The sequence below is a fragment of the Ictidomys tridecemlineatus genome, chromosome 3, assembly GCF_052094955.1.
Source record: "Ictidomys tridecemlineatus isolate mIctTri1 chromosome 3, mIctTri1.hap1, whole genome shotgun sequence".
Lineage (NCBI taxonomy): Eukaryota > Metazoa > Chordata > Mammalia > Rodentia > Sciuridae > Ictidomys > Ictidomys tridecemlineatus.
This window is the reverse complement of record NC_135479.1, coordinates 74,521,182-74,539,059: the sequence shown is the minus strand read 5'-3', so window position 1 is coordinate 74,539,059 and position 17,878 is coordinate 74,521,182. Positions and strand designations below refer to the sequence as shown.

Here is a 17,878-nt window from a genome sequence, read left to right as displayed (position 1 = left end):
TCAGGACCATGGGGCTGGGGATGTGGCTCAAGCGGTAGCACGCTTGCCTGGCATGCGTGTGGCCCAGGTTCGATCCTCAGCACCACATACAAACAAAGATGTTGTGTCCACCAAAAACTTAAAAAAAAAAAAACATGCAAATTCAGGACCATTATCAGACTGGAGTGAGGAAGGGAGGCTGAATCAGGGAAGAATATGTTCAATGAGGATGTTGGCCACCACAGAGGCACATTTTCTTGAGGAAAAACCTCAACCCATCCCAAGAAGGTGTCTACAAGTACCAAGAAAAATTTGTACTGCTTGACTTGGGAGCATATGGGTGAAATCCAGCTGCCAATCAGAGCAAGGTAGATGTCCTCTTTCTGGGTGTAAAGGAAAAGCAGGTAGACTGAGATTGAAGGTGGGATTGGTTTTTTGGCAGATTTCACAGGAAGCAGAGAGGGTAGAGAGACATTGTAAGTCCTCTGGAGTGAGTTTAAGGAGGGAAGTGAGACATTGTTTTAAAGATGTGATATTAGGGTAAAAGAGGTTGTGAAGGAAGGTAAACACCTGTTGAGTGTCAGGTGGGGAAGAGTCTGTTGGGGGACTAGCAAGGCTGAGGACCACAGGTGGAGGAGTCTATTGGAGGGTGGTGGCCCTCACCTCAGAGTCTGCCTTGTTGTTGCCAAGTGTCACAAAGGAGGTGTCTGTCTGATGGAATTTACAATGTGAGATTCCAATGGCAGTGAGAAGCTTTGAGACCTGAAAGAGATCCGAAATAAAGAGGGCATCAGTAATTAAAATTCCCTTGGTGGTAAGGAATCTGTACTCCTTCCAAAAAGCAAAGTGGGAGAGAAGTATGTGGAAAGCATATTTAGAGTCACTATAGACATTGATGGAGGCTCTCTTTGCCAAAGTGAAGGCTCTGATGAGGGCAACAAGTTCAACCTGCTGATTGGATGTATTATTGGGGAGGGGATCCACTTCCACAACTGAGACTATAGCATACCCTGCCTGATGAACTCCCTCCTGAAGGAAGGAGGAGCCATCTGTGAACCATGTGTATGTTGCCTGGAGCAAGGGACCTTCCTGGATGTGGGAGGGATGTGGAAGAAGCTCCTCCAGAGTTTCAGTGCATGAAAGGATAAGAAGAGAAAAGGTGGAAGAGTCCTGAGGAGTGGGGAGGAGAGTAGCAGGGTTTAAAGGTGAGCATGTGTGGAAAGTAAGACTGAATCTTCCACCAGGAAAACCTGTAGAGACAAAAGGCGACATCGGGGTATGAATGTAAGCCCTTGTAGGTGAGGAGTTCCTTTAGGTGATGGGGAGCCAGGATGGTAAGTGGGGCCCCAAAGGTGAGTTTCTTTGACTCATTTTTGATGAGTAGAGAGGCTGAGGCCAACGTTGGCAGGCAAGGGGCCCATTCCTGAACAGTAGGCTCAAGATCCTTCCATAGATAAGCCACAGGGGGAAAGGTTGGCCCCAGCATGTGTCTGAGGACCCCTAGAGCAAATCCCTGCTTTTCAGCCACATAAAGTTGAAATGGGCATGTGAGATCAGGGAGAATGGAGAGCAGGGGCATGGAGGAGGGCCTGCTGGAACACGGTGAAGGGCGTTGTAACAGAATGGAATAGAGGTTCAGAGAGTGGGCCCCAGGTCACATCATATAGAGGCTTAGCCAATATAGAGTAGTTAGGATTCCAAGCTCTAAGGAATCCTGCCATACCTAAAAAGTAGAGAATTCCTTCTTTAGTAGAGGGTGTTTGTATATTAGTGATAAGGCCCTTTCTATTAACTGTAATGACTTTATGTGTAGGGGTCAGGAGGAAACCTAGTATGTTACCATTGCCAAAGAGAGCTGTACCTTGGATGGAGAAACCCTTACAGCTATGGACAGAAAGGAAGTTAAGAAGCTTACAGGTGTCCTGATAACTGACCTCAAAGGAGGGACTTCAGAGAAGGAGATCATCAACATACTGTAGCACCAGAGACTGAATGAGATATATGGATGCTAGGTTTTTGGCCAAGGCCTGTCTGAAGATTATGAGGGCTGTCATGGAACCCTTAAGGGAGAACTGTTCACATAAGCTGAGTGGAGTTATATGACTCAGGGACTGTCCGTGTAAAGGTGAAAATGTCTTGAGAGTCAGAATGGAGGGGAATAGAGAAGAAGGCATCTTTCAGGTATAGCATTGAGAAGTAAGAGGTCCCAGAAGGAATGATGGAGATAAGGGTATAAGGATTGGTTACCACAGAATGGATTGGGACAACTACAGAGTTGATGAACGCTTGATGGACCAAGCGGCAGGAACAATTGAGCTTTTTTTACTGCCAAGATGAGAGTGTTATAAGGGGAATGTGTAGGTTTAAGGAATCCCTTTCACAAGAGGTCTTAAATGATAGGCTGTAAGCCTAGGAGTTTTTGTCGGGAAAGCGGGTATTGTGATTGGGCCAGAAAATGGAGGGGTCTTTGAGATGGATGAGAATGAGCTTTTGGTGTGGATGATAGAAGGACTTGAAACATCCCAGACAGTAGGGTCCACCTTGGAAGAGGGTAATGGGAAGGCACTGGCAGATGGAATAGGGGATAAGGGGTAAATGTGAGGATCAGGGGAGTGGCAGGCAAGTCTGGATGGAAGCAAATATGAGGGGAGAGGGAAAGCATAGCTCGCAACTTTGTAAAGATGTCCCTTCCCATGAAGGGAACAGGGGGCACTGTGGAATGACCAAAAAGGAGTGGGTAAAAATTAGAGAGCCATGCTAGGGCTGTAGCTCAGGAGTAGAGTGCTTGCCTAGCATGTACTGGGCACTGGGTTTGATCCTTAACACCACATACAAATAAACAAATAAAATAAAGGCATTCTGACCATCTACAACAACAACAAAAAGGTTTAAAAAAAATTAGCCAAAAGTGCAAACAAGTCTAGGTATTTGTAAGGGTTAGTAAAATTTACCCTTTACCCCAACAATAGAGATTATAGAACGAGTAGTAGGCCCCCAGAACTCCTTGAGGACTGAATGTGTAGCCCTGCCATCTAGGAGGAAGGAGACAGGCCTACCTGAAACACGCAGAGTTACCCTGGGTTCCCACAGAGTGATGGTAGTGGTTGGGTTATGGAGACCTGGGCCTTGTCAGTCCTCTGCAGCCAGTTCTAAGAGTTGGAAAGGGGAACCAGTAGGGCTGGATGGCTGTGGGCTGCTATGGGCTCAGGGACAGTCAATGGCCCAGCGTCCCTCCTGATGGCATTTAGGACAAGGGCCTGGAGGCTCCTGAGGTTTGGGACATGTACAAGCCCAGTGACCCATCTGACCACATTTAAAACAGGATCTGGGCAGACTCTATGAGCCAGTGGAATCAGGGACACAGGCTGAGGCCAGACAGATGGCTTGAGAGAGGATCTGTTTCTGCTCTGGGCCTTCTTGCCTCTCCTGTTATACACCTTATAGGTCACTCCTAGAACCTCAGCTTGGGGAGTTAAGGGCCCCCTCTTGAGGTGCATTAGTTTGGCCTTAATATCAGAAAAACTCTGGGAGAAAAAATGGGTCATTTAGTAGTTGTCTCCCATCTGGAGTCTCAGGGTCCAGATTAGTATATTGTAATAAAGCCTAAATGCTGAAGAGTTTACATTCTTATCTTGGATGATTTCCTGGAGCTTTTCATAATTGATCGATTTATGTGCTGCCATAAGGCAAGTAATGAATTGGTTTCTACTAGTTACTCCTCCAGGCGAATGAATTATAATTCCAATTGGAGTCCCAATCAGAGACCACTTTAGTGCCAATCAGATGGGCAGGGGAGGTCTGATGTACCTCATCAGCATAATTTCTAGCTTGTTCCCAAACTCACCTTCACTCCTTGGGCAGGAGGGTGTTAGACAAGATCATATAGATGGGGCTGGGGATGTGGCTCAAGTGGTAGCACACTCGCCTGGCATGCGTGCTGCCCTGGTTCGATCCTCAGCACCACATACAAACAAAGATGTTGTGTCTGCCGATACCTAAAAAATAAATATTAAAAAAATTTTTTAAAAAAAGATCATATAGACATCATGGAAGGTCAAATCATGTGATTGGGTCAGATATTGAAAGTCTTTGATATATGTGTTGGAACTTGAAGTACAGGACCCATGCCACTTTTCTAACTGTGAAAGATCTGACAAAGAGAAAGGCACATGAACCAAGATTACACTAACTCCCCAGCCACCTTGAGTAGAGGACACAAGAGATGTGGGTTGGGCAGTAGCAAACTGTAAGCATGTAGCAGCAGGAGAGAAAGACACAGGGGCCTGAGGGAACAGTTGCTGCGGTGGCTTCATCAGAAAGAGAATTATGATATGGCAGAGGCTTATCTGCTGGATTGAAGGAAGAGGAGTCCCGGGTAGAATCTTCTGTTCCTTTGGAAGCAGGGAAGTGAGAGTTAAGAGGACTTGTGCAGGAGAGCAAGAGTTGCAGAGAGAAAGCTTAGAGAGAGGAGAAAGCCTGAATGTGTGATAGCTCTTTCCATTTTCCCAAACGCTCACAGTAGTTGAAAAGATCCCTGATAAAGCAGCCATTTAGGGGCTGGGATTGTGGTTTGGTAGAGTGCTTGCCTAGCACATGTGAAGCCCTGGGTTTGATCCTCAGCACCACATAAAAATAAATAAATAAATAAAAGTACTGTGTACAAGTAAAATAAATGTTTTTTTTTTTTTTAAAGCAGCCATTTACTCAAGCGGTAGCGCGCTCTCCTGGCATGCATGTGGCCCGGGTTCGATCCTCAGCACCGCATACAAAGATGTTGTGTCCACCAAAAACTAAAAAATAAATATTAAAAAAAAATTCTCTCTCTCTCTTAAAAAAAAAAAAAAGGTTGCCTTGGTTATCTGGGATTAAAAAAAAAAAAGCAGCCATTTAGAGTCCTTATCCAAAGGCTATTGAGGCCAGATCTGATTGCACAAGTGGATAAGTTTTGGGGGTTTAGTTCCAGGGTGAGTGAGAGAGACCATAAGTTAGCCAGGAGGCAGCCTAGGGGACTATGGGAAGGAATGGATGAGGAGCCATCCATGCTGAGATGTAGGAGGTGTGTTTAGAGGTGGGGCATTCCCCAGTCTCTAGTATCACCTAGTTTGAGAGGATGGTTATGCTCAGGGGGTCGTCACCACTGCTGGGTAAGCATCAGGGGCAGGAGTCCGTAAAGGTACTTGGGCGCTTGGCATGAACTCCGAAGAAGGGGCAGATTAAACAAAGGATGAGAGGTAGTCTCACCAGGAACAACTTCCAATCACCTTTTTTTTTTTTTTTAAAGAGAGAGTGAGAGAGGAGAGAGAGAGAGAGAGAGAGAGAGAGAGAGAGAGAGAGAGAGAGAGAGAGAGAGAGAGAATTTTTTAATATTTATTTTTATGTTCTTGGCGGACACAACATCTTTGTTGGTATGTGGTGCTGAGGATCGAACCCGGGCCGCATGCATGCCAGGCGAGTGCGCTACCACTTGAGCCACATCCCCAGCCCCTTCCAATCACCCTTGGTGATTTTTTTCTCAAAACCCAGGACCCAAATGAAAGACCACCTATAAACTTTGTCAACAGTAGGGATCAGCTGTAGCTGTGAAAGCTGTGGCTGAGGGGTGCCCCTGACCATACAATAACCTTAGGAGTGCTGGACATTCAATGGTCATTTCCTGGGACTTTTAGTTTGGTTAGGTTGACCAGAAATAGCAAGAAATACATTTGGGAACAAATTTTTGCCACATGCACACATGTCAGATCACTTGTCTTCAGGATATACAAAGAACTCAAAAAAACTTAACACCAAAAAAAAAAATCCAATTAATAAATGGATTAAGGAGCTGAAAAGACACTTCTCAGAAGAAGATATACATTTGATCAACAAATATATGAAAACGTGTTCATCTCTAGTAATTAGAGAAATGCAGATCAAAACTACTCTAAGATTTCATCTCACACAAGTCAGAATGGCAGTTATCAAGAATACAAACAACAATAAGCGTTGGTGAGGATGTGGAGGAAAAGGCACACTCATACATTGCTGGTGGGACTGCAAATTGGTGCAACCACTCTGGGAAACAGTATGGAGATTCCTTAGAAAACCTGGAATGGAACCACCATTTGACCCAGCTATCCAACACCTCAGTCTATACCCAAAGGACTTAAAATCAGCATACTATAGTAACACTAGCAACTCAATTCAATGTTTATAGCAGCTCAATTCACAATAGCTAAACCTCGGAACTAACCTAGATGCCCTTCAATAGTTGAATGGATAAAGAAACTGTGGTATATATAAACACAGTGGAATATTACTCAGCATTAGAATGAAATTATGACATTTGCAGGTAAATGAATGGAGTTGGAGAATATCATGCTAAGCAAAGTAAGCCAATCCCCCCCAAAACAAAGGATATTCTCTCTGATAAGCAGATGCTGATCCACAATTGTGGGGTGGGGGGCAGGGGGAAAATGGCAACATTTTGATCGGGCAAAGGAGAAAAAGGGAAGGGGAGGGGACATGGAAGCAGAATAGATGGTGGAATGAGATGGACATGATTACCCTAGGTACATGTAAGACTGCATATATGATGTGATGCTACATCATATACAACTAGAGAAATGAAAAGTTGTGCTGCAGTTTTGTACAGTGAACCAAAATGCATTCTGTTGTCATATATACCTGATTAAAATAAATAATTTTTTAAAAATAGTTTGGAGTCTCACAGAGGCATAAGCCTGTAGTCCTAGCTTTACTCGGAAGGTTGAGGCAGGAGGATGGTTTGAGTCCAGGAGTTCAAGGTTTGACTGGCCAACATAGTGAGGCCTCATCTCAAAAAACAACAAGAACAAACAAACAAACAGAAAATCAGATTTGGAGCCAGGTGCAGTGGTGCATACCTGTAATCCCAGTGGCTCTGGAGGCTGAGACAGGAGGATTGTGAGTTCAAAGCCAGCTTCAGCCACAGTGAGGCACTAAGCAACTCAGTGAGACCCTGTCTCTAAATAAAATACAAAATAGGTTGGGGATGTGGCTCAGTGACTGAGTGCCTCTGAGTTCCAATCCCTGGTACAAAAAAAGAATCAAATTTCATACTGGAATAAGGATATAGACCAAATGAATAGAACAGAAAGTCCAGAAATAAATCCTCACATATGTGGTCAATTTTATTTTTCTTTCTTTTTATACCAGGGATTGAACTTGGGGCACTTAACCACTTAGCCACATCCCCAGCCCTTTTTGTATTTTATTTGGAGAGAAGGTCTTACTGAGTTGCTTAGGGCTTCACTAAATTGCTGAGGATGGCTTTGTACTTGTGATCTTTCTGCTTCAGCCTCCTGAGCCTCTGGGATTACAGGCATGTGCCACCTCATTCGGCTCAGTTTGTTTTCCATAGGTGATAAGACCCAGTTCTATGAGGAAAAGACAGTCTTTTCAAGAAATGATGCTGGAAAAATGGATATCTACCTGCAAAAGGGCTGGGGGATATAGTTCAGTGGCCTAGTTTGCCTAGCATACACAATACATGGGGTCCAATCCCCAGCACCACATCCACACAAGAGAATAAATTGGACTCTTACATCATATACAAAATACATGAAATACCTAAATTTAAGAATTAAAACTATAAAATACTTAGAAGAAAAGGTAAGAATTTAATTTAAGAATTAAAACTAGGGGCTGGGGATGTGGCTCAAGTGGTAGCGCGCTCACCTGGCATGCGTGCGGCCTAGGTTTGATCCTCCAGCACTACATACAAACAAAGATGTTGTGTCCGCCAATAACTAAAAAATAAATAAATATTAAAAAAAAAAAGAATTAAAACTATGAAATACTTAGAAGAAAAGGTAGGTGAAAATCCACCAAATCCTTTGAGAAGATAGTAATTTCTTATTTTACCAAAAGGAAAATACATTAATTGAATTTCATCAAAATAAAATAGTCAGTAAAATGAAGAAAATATTTGAAAATCATATATCTGATAATAAATATCCAGAATATATAAATGATTTCTAAAACTCAACAATAAAAATATAAACAATAAGCCAGGCATGGTGGTGTATGCCTGTAATCTGGTGGTTTGGGAGGCTGAGGCAGGAGGATCCTGAGTTCAAAGCCAACCACAGCAATGGTGAAGTGCTAAGCAAATCAGTGAGACCTTGTCTTTAAATAAAATATAAAATAGTGCTGGGGATGTGGCTCAGTGTTCAAGTGCCCCTGAGTTGAATCTCTGGTACCTTAAAAACACACACACACACACACACACATATAAATAATACAATTTAAAAATTGGCAAGGAGCCAGGTCCAGTGGTCCATGCTTATAATCCCAGTGGCTCAGGAGGCTGAGGCAGGAGGGTCTCAAGTTCAAAGCCAGCCTCAGCAATTTAGTAAGCCCTAAGAAACTTATCAAAACACTCTCTAAATAAATTAGAAAAATTGGCTGGGGATGTATCTTAGTGGTTAAGTGCTCCTGGGTTCAATCCCTGGTACAAAAAAAAATTGGCAAGGGACTTAATTAGATATTCCAAAGAAGACATAAAAATGGCCAATAAGCAAATGAGAAGATGCTCAACACAACAGGCCATTAGGGAAACACATATCAAAACAACAATGAGGTGGTACATATACACAATGGAATATTACTCAGCCATAAAGAAGAATGAAACTAAGGCATTTGCCAGTAAATGGATGGAGCTGAAAACTACCATGCTAAGTGAAATAAGCCAATCCTCAAAAAAAACAAAGATCAAATATTCTCTCTGATATTCAAATGATGACTCACAATTGGGAGGTGGTGGAGCTTCGCAGGATTGGACGAGGGTGAATGGGGGGAAGGGATGGGGAATGGGAATGGGAAAGACAGTAGAATGAATTGGACATAAGTTTCCTATGTTCATATAAAAATACAGAGCAGTGTAACTCCACATCATGTACAACAGTAAGAATGGGAATTTATACTCCATGTACATATGATACGTCAAAATGCATCATCATGTATAACTAAAAAGAACAACAACAACAAAAAAAATAAACAATGAGGGCGGGGATGTGGCTCAGTGGTAGAACGAAAACAATAAGCTATCATTGAAAGCAAAATGAAAGAGAAAGCAAAAGAAACAAGAGACAGACCTCAACGGATCAGTGATGCTTTAGGCACATTTTCAAAAGAGAAAATGGCAGCCGGTTAACTAACAGGGGTTCACTTGATGCTTTGACTATATTTCTTGTGACTTTGAAACTTACACAGTTTTTCTTTTTTCTCAGTCTACTTTTCCCTAAACTTCTCCTCCTCCTCCTCCTCCTCCTCCTCCTCCTTCTCCTCCTTCTTCTTCTTCTTTTAAGAGAGAGAGAGAGAATTTTTTAATATTTATTTTTTAGTTTTCGGTGGACACAATATCTTTATTTTATTTTTTTAAAGAGAGAGAGAATTTTTTAATATTTATTTTTTAGTTTTCAGTGGACACAACATCTTTATTTTATTTTTATGTGGTGCTGAGGATTGAACCCAGTGCCCCACGCATGCCAGGTGAGAGCCACATCCCCAGCCCCCTGATCTTCTTTTCCCTAAAATTCTCCCTCATCTTTTTTTCCCCCAACCTCTTCCCTAATCTCCTTTTTCCTGGTCTTCTCCTTCCTGATCTCTTCTCGCTCATCTCATTTTCTCTGAATCACCTCTATAAAAGCTCTCTGTTCCTGTAAATGAGCAGAATCACAGCCTTTGGGACAGGAGTCCCCTGTGTTTCTCCTTTGCTAGCAAAGCAATAAACTTTCTTTTTCCTTTTTCTCAAAACCGTGTTCTCATTAATGGATTGGCATTGAGGACAAGGTCCAAGCTTTTGGCAACAGTTACAATAGGGGTCTGAGTTTTATAGGCTTTAGTGAGACTTAATCATAGTAGAATGTGTCATTTGGGCGGTCAGGGAAAACAGTTGTAGAACCAGAAATTGTGAAAGTTAAGAGTCAGTTGTTGCTGGGAAATGGTGAAAGTCCAGAGCTCATTGTTTTCCTTCTCTCCCTGGGACCCATTGTCTTCCTTTTCTTCCTGGGGGGTTGTTTTTCCGATATCCTTCAGTCATGAGATATCACTTCATAATCATATTAAAAACAAAAAGAGAACTGGGTGTTGTGGTCCAGCCTCAGAAATCTAAGGATGTAATGCCAGATTCGTGGGACCCCAATACACCTCCAGGAACCGAATCCCATGCAATCACACAAGAGTCTTTATTGCAAGCTCGAGCCTGGACTCACAACCATTTCCGACACAGCGGTCCCAGGGAGTGAGTCCTGGTCCTTTGTCCAGTGAGATTTTATAGGTTTGGGGGGGATACTCTTTGAGTCACAACATCACACAGCAAATCAATCCATACTGCGGGAAAGTCAAACAACAACTCTTAAAATTGATTAGCAAATTCACTGGCGGGAACAAGTTGGGTAGGAGTGATTAGTTAGTACAAGAGGGGGATTCCTTTGATCTGATTGGTTTAGGCCACGAGGGGTGTACGTGCTAAACTACATGGTTTCCCAACATGTTATCAACCACCATAAACTACAGGGAAGTCATCTGATATCTCAGGTATTTTCCTTGTCTCATGCTGAATGGAGGTTGCTAGGGGGTTGCTATGGGTCCTCACCTAGCCTAACTGAGTCAGGGACACCTGGCACCACAGATCTCTCCTGTTATTTACAAACAACTCAGCAGGGTAGGTATGTGCTTACTGAATGCTCTGTGGGTTTTTCCAAGGACAAGGGTCACGCCTTGAGGTAGAAGCTGGTTTAGTCACATCAGTTTCTCAAGGAAGCCCTAAGCAACTTCGTAAGACCCTGTCTCATAAAATATAAAACAAGGGCTGAGGATGTGGCTCAGTGCTTAAGCACCTCTGGGTTCGATCCCTGGTACCAAAAAATAAAATAAAATTGCTGGGTGTGGTGGTACATGCCTATAATCCCACAAGCTCCAAGGCAGAGGCAGGAGGATCACAAATTCAAAGCCAGCCTCAGCAACTTAAGGAAGCCCTACACAACTTAGTGAGACCCTGTCTCACAATTTAAAAAAAAAGGGGGGGGGGGCTAAAGATGTGGCCCAGTGGTTAAGCACCTCTCTTTACAATTCCTGGTACCATAAATAAATAAATAAGAGCAAAAACAAAATAGAAAATAAAAAATATTGATGAGGATGTGGAGAAACTGGAATCTTTGTGCACTGCTGGTAGGAATGTAAAATGTTGCAGCCACTATGGAATACAGTTTTAAAAAATTAATTAGGAATATATGACAGCAGAATGCATTTTGATTCATTGTACACATTGCAGTACAACTTTTCATTTCGCTGGTTGTAAACAACGTAGTATCACACCGTATGTACAGTCACATATGTACCTAGGGTAATGATGTCCATCTCATTTCACCATCTTTCCTACTCCCACACCCTGCCTGACCCCTCCCTCTCCTTTGCGCAATCAAAGTTCCTCCATTTTCCCCATGCCTCCCACCCCTGTTATGGATCAGCATCCACTTGGAATACAGTTTTATAGTTTCTCAAAAATCTAAACACACAAGCCTGGTGCTGTGATGCACACCTGTATTCACAGTGGCTTGGGAGGCTGAGACCAGAGGATAGAGAATTCAAAGCCATCCTCAGCAATTGTGAGGCCCTAAGCAACTCAGTGAGCCCCTGTCTCTAAATGAAATACAAAATAGGACTGGGGATGTGGCTCAGTGGTAGAGTGCCCTGAGTTCAATTCCTGGTACCCTGCTCTCCCATAAAAAAGCTGAACATAAAATTATCATATGATCTAGCAATTCCATTTCTAGTTATATACCAAAAAAATTGAAATTAGGGGGCTGGGGTTGTGGCTCAGTGGTACAGTGCTTGCCTACCATGCACCATATAAATAAATAAAATAAAAGTCCATTGACAACGTAAAAAAAAAAAAAAAGAATCATTAGAAAAAAAAAAGAATTGAAATTAGGGATTAAACAGATACTTGTAAAGCAATGTTCATTGCAGCATTATTTACAATAGTCAAAGATATAAACACCCCCAAATGTCCATCAACAGGACAAATGTGGTATGTTATACAATGGAATGTTTTATTCAGCCGTAAAAGTAGTGAATTTCTGATATATACTACAACATGGGTGAAACTTAAAGACATACTAAATTAAATTAGTCATACACAAAAAGACAAAAACTGTATAATTCCATTTATTTGAGGTATCTGGAATAGGGAAATTTGTAGAGACAGAAAGTAGAGTTTACCATGGACGGTGGAGAAAAGAAAATGAGGAATTATTGCTTAATGGTTTCACAGTTTCTGTTTGGGGAAACGAAAAATTTGTAAGTAGTCTGGGGTGATGGTTTCACAACATTGCAAAAGTAATTTATGTGTTATGGTTTGGATGTGAGGTGTCCCCACAAAAGCTTACATGTGAGACAATGCAAGAAAGTTTGGAGTAGAAAGGTTGTGAGAGCCTTAACTCAACCAGTGGATTAATCCCCTGATGGGATTAACTGAATGGTAACTGGAGGAGTTGGGACACTTGGAGCATGGCTTTGGGGTATATATTTGTATCTGGTGAGTGGAGTCTCTCTTTGCTTCTGATCATTATGTGAGTTGCTTCCCTCTGTCACACTCTACAACAATGTTGTAGAGGCCTGAGAAATAGTGTTGGACTTCTATGGACTGAGATCTCTGAAATCGTGAGCCCTCAAATAAACTTTTCCTCTCTACAGTTATTCTGGCTGGGTCCTCTTAGTCACAACAGTGAAAAAACTGACTAAAATAAAATGCCACTGGGCTGGGGATGTGGCTCAAGCGGTAGCGCGCTCGCCTGGCATGCGTGCAGCCCAGGTTCGATCCTCAGCACCACATACAAACAAAGATGTTGTGTCTGACAACAAAAAAAAAATGTTAAAAAATTAAAAAATAAAAATAAAAAAATGCCACTGAATTGTACACTTAAAATTAGTATGATGGTTAATTTTTGTTATATATGTTTTACCACAATAAAAAATTTTTAAATTTCCAAAGGAATGAAAGTCTTATACATGCTAAAATATGAATAAATCTTGAAGCCACTATGATAAGTGAAATAAGCCAGACATAAACCAAGAAATATTGAGCCAGTTATGGTGGTGCATGTTTGTAATTCTAGAGATTGCAAGTTAAAGGCCATTTAGCCAAGCCCTAAGCGATGTATGGAGATCCTGTCTCAAAATAAAAAATAAGGCTGGTGCAGTGTTACACACCTGTCATCCCTGCAGTTCTGGAGGCCAAGACAGGAGGACTGCAAGTTCAAAGCCAGCCTCAGCAAATTAGTGATGCTCTAAGCAACTCAGTGAGATCCTGTCTCTAAGTAAAATTAAAAAATGGGCTGGGGATATGGCTTAGTGGTAAAATTTGTCTCTAAGTAAAATTAAAAAATGGGCTGGGGATATGGCTTAGTGGTTACGCACCCCTGGGTTCAATCCCTGGTACCAAAATCAAACAAATAAATAAATAGATAAATAGGGCTGGGGGTGTAGTTCAGTGGTAAAGCACCCCTGTTTCAATCCTTCAAACTCAAGTACAAAAAAAAAAAGACAAATATTGTATGATTCCACTTACATGAAGTACCCACAATAAGCAGTTAAAAAGATGAAGTAGTAAAGAGGTTATCAGTGGCTGAGGGAAGGAGGAAATGGTGAGTGATTGCTTAATGGGTATTGAGTTTCTGTTTGTGATGATGAAAAACTTCTGGAAATAGATAGTGGTGATTATGCAACACTATAGATGAATTAACGCCACTGAACTATGCACTTAATAATGGTTCAAGTGCTACATTTTTGTATTTATTATATTACATTAAAATAAAATAGAAAATAAAAGAAAAAGAAAAATCTAGGAGATAAACAGATGAATGTGTTACATAAATATTGAGCAAGAAGAGTAAGGTGAGTGCACAGAGCACAGCTTGCAGTACATGGTCACAAGTTTGAGAATCTTTGGGGGGAAACACAGGGGTTCTCAGTGATGAATGGAGAAAGGAAGTCTAGTCAAGAAATGGGTTACAAAATTTAGTTGCAAATTGTGGGGGGAGGGTATTTTGACCTTACCTCATTCCATACATCAGGTAAATTCCAAATAAATAAGCCTCTAAAGTCTTGCCAAATTGCTGCAATGGCCACTTGACCTTTGGCCACTTCTACTTGATCCTTTAGTAATATTTCCTTCTTGGGCCAACCCCTTGAAACACATCCTTTCCTGGGTATCTACAGTATCACACGTCTTGGATATCTCCCTAAGTCACTGACCTTCTTAACTCACCCCTAGGTAGAAGTAGGAGTGAAAAGGGAGAATAGGCCAATATATTTAGAAATTATTTGAGACCTGGCTGTGGTGGCCCATACGCCTGTAATCCCAGCTACTCAGGAAAGGTTACTTGAGACCAAGTAGAAATCAGTGAGACTCCTATCTTGAGAGAGGGTGAGGGGAGGGAAGAAAGAAAAGAATTATTTGGAACAGGATTCTTTGAAGGACTAGGTATGGATTTTGAGAGTGAGTTGGGATGAATCTTATTTTATTTTAATTGAATTTAATCTTTTTTGGTACTGGGGATTGAACCCAGTGGCACTTAACCACTGAGCTACATTCCAAGACCTTAAAATATATATATGAATGACAGAGCCCTGACATTTACTGTGAAAAGGCAGGGAGATGGGGACAAGAACATAGGGATTTTAAGAACCTCTATGGAGTTTCAAAAACAGAGATGCTCAAAAGGAGAAAGGTGGCCGATCACATTAAATGCGACCGGGTGTTTCTCATGGATTTAGCAACATGGAGATTGTTGGTTATTTTGAAGGTGTGGTATTGGAGGAGTGAAGTGGGGAGTTGACTAGATTGGGGGCTCTTTGGGAGAGCATTGCTAGAAGGTAGGTATGGAGCATGGTGGTTGCTGGAGGAGGTTGTGGGGTGGAGGTAGGATGTCTTTTTATTTTGTTTTGTTTTACGGTGCTGGGGATGGAAACCATGGATGCTCAACAACCACTGAGCCACATCCCCAGCCCTTTTTATATGTTATTTAGAGACCTAGTCTCTCTGAGTTGCTTAGGGCCTCATTAAGATGCTGAGGCTGGCTTTGAACTTAAAATCCTCCTGCTTCAGCCTCCTGAGCCACTTGGATTACAAGTTTATGCCACTACACCCAGCTTGGTGGGTGATTTTTTTTTTTAGGAGTAAAATTTTATTTTCACTGTCCAAACATTAGTCAACATACTGGGAAAGCCAGTGGGTGGGCGCGGGGCTGGAGGGACAAAACCCTCACCTTGCCTCTTGTGCACACTGCACATGAACACTTCCATGGGGTGGGCATTCAGTTCCTTCAGAGTCACATTCCCCTTTCCTGTGGTCTGTCCATAAAGCTCAAATATCTTGCAAAGTTTTTCTTCACTGATTGCATTTATTCTGTTAATTTTATTTTGCAAGATAAGAATTGGCACAATAAATAGTTTCATCAGTCATTAAAGTATTAAGCTCAACTTTGGATTCCACGAGGTGAGAATGATCTACATAGTCCACAAGAAAGGCAATCCCATTAATTGCTGGAAGATAATTTTTCTAAACCCGATGAGCTTGCTCATGCCCACCAAGATCAAAAATTGTTAAAGTCATTCCAGGAATTGTCAGCTCCTCCTCCTCCTCCTCCTCCTCCTCCTCCTCCTCCTCTTCTTCTTCTTCTTCTTCTTCTTCTTCTTCTTCTTCTTCTTCTTCTTCATGCCTTTATTTTATTTATTTATTTTTATATGGTGCTGAGGATCAAACCCAGTGTCTCACACATGCTAGGCAAGCACTCTACCACTGAGCTACAACCCCAGTCCAATTGTCAGCTCTTCTGATGTTGGATGTAGTATTGGAACATGTTGGCCCAATTTGTCTTCTTTGAGCATGTGAAGAAGAGTGGTTTTGCTTGCATTTTCCAAACCCAAGAAAACAAGTTTTCCAGATTTTTTTGTAGAGTCCTAGAGAACTAGAGCACACTGCTGAAGCCATTGTAGATCCACTCAAAGATGAAAGACATTATTAATGCTTACTATGGTCTGAGGGCTCCTCCGAAGGTGGCAGGTGGCTGGGACCCTCCCTCAGAACACACAGACCCTGGGAGGGTGTTTTAATGATGGTATTTTCAGAGTTGGCTACAAATTCGGGGGACCTCCAGATTGGGCTGTCTTTTCCTAGGTCCTCTATGATCTGGGTTCAGACTATGGCCCATTCACTGCCAGATTGTCCCAGTCCAATTCCTTCCCTGCTGGGCCAGTTTGAGGTGGCTAAGGGAACAAAGCACCAGGCAACCCGCAGGTGCAGAAAGAACGACCAATCAGGCCTGGACAGACAAGCAGGGATGGTGCTGCATAACCACTTGTCAATCAGCAGGGTCTCCTGACCAATCCTGGAAGAATACAGATCTCAGCAAGTTTCCCTTGACCAACCCCAGGAGAACAAGGGACTCTAAAAACCTGGGTCCCTTTCGTGTCCCAAGACCCCCTTCCTGCCCTAAACCCAATAAAATTCCAATCTGGCTGAGCCTGGGCACAATTCTCCCTGACCCACTCTGTTGGGCTGAAGAGTGTTACTGGGGAGGAAATCTCAATAAAGCTTTGTTCAGCTGCTTTTAATCTGCCTCTTTTTGATCACTATGCCTGACCTTACATGCCCAGCCTTACTTTTGGAGAGGTAAAGATTTTCTAATAAAGTGGCAGAGAAAAATAATTTGCTCTGGATAAGATTCACCTTAAAGCCAATTTACCCCAAAGCCAATCTGAACAAAGAACAATTTGCAATGTTCAATTTTCACGATTAATCTCATGAGATTTTACCTCCTGGAGAAACCGTTGTTCATCCTCTCTGGCCTTGGGTGCTTCATATACTTTTCAGGAGTCTGGTTTTAACCATTTCAGAAATTTCTCCCCATTAGGATCTAGGTAATGGCTTTATTTTCTTATTTCTGGAAAGCTCCCATCATTACTGGGCTATTCTATAAACCAATCACTCAAGATATCCATCTTGATTCTTGAACATCTTCCATTCTAATTTTTTCAATGTGGGCACTTGAGCAAGTTACAAAGCAAATAAACACATTCAAATATTTGTTCTTATGTAAGTCAAGAAACCTGTCTTTTTTTAATTAAAAAAAATTTTTTTTGTACCTGGATTGATCCCAAGGGCACTTACCCAGCCACGGAGCCCCATCCCCGTGCCCCACCCCCTTTATTTGTAGTTTATTTAGAGGCAGGGTCTCACTGAGTCGCTTAGGGCCTCATTAAATTGCTGAGGATGGCTTTGTACTCATGGTCCTCCTGCCTCAGCTTCCTGAGCTGCTGTGATTACAGGTGTGCACCATGATGCTGACTGTCCTTTTAATTTTTGATACAGGGTCTTCTCTAAATTTATCAGAATTTATCAGGCTGGTCTCATATTTGCCGAGTTTACAGGTGTGTGCCAGCACGCCTGAAATACTTCATTCAAGCCCCCACCCGCGCACCGCCCGGGTGCTGGGAATGGAACCCAGTGCCTCAGGCATGCCAGTCAAGCACTCCACCACTGAATTACATTTCCAGCCCTACTTTATTCTTTTTTTTTAAAGGCCCCCCCCCATGCCTTTATTTATTTATTTTTATGTGATGCTGAGGATCGAACCCAGGGCCTCACACATAATAGGCAAACACTCTATTACTGAGCTACAACCCCAGCCCTATTTCATTCTTTTAAAGAGAAAATTGTGATTGTTTCATGGCCACTTCGTAGTTTCAGTATTTGACGCTGGTGCTTTATGCCCTGGACCCAGACACAGGGAACACTATAGCTGCACTCCCGGCCCGCCAGACTTCTGCTCTTGGCATGCAGAGGATTACAGACACCTCCACTTGGTGAGAAATC

At 42.3% G+C, this 17,878-nt stretch overlaps 1 pseudogene; it reads right to left on the bottom strand.

The window, feature by feature from the left end:
* Positions 1-15,174: 15,174 nt before the first annotated feature.
* Positions 15,175-16,364, bottom strand: LOC144375681 (small COPII coat GTPase SAR1A-like; annotated as a pseudogene).
* Positions 16,365-17,878: the final 1,514 nt, after the last annotated feature.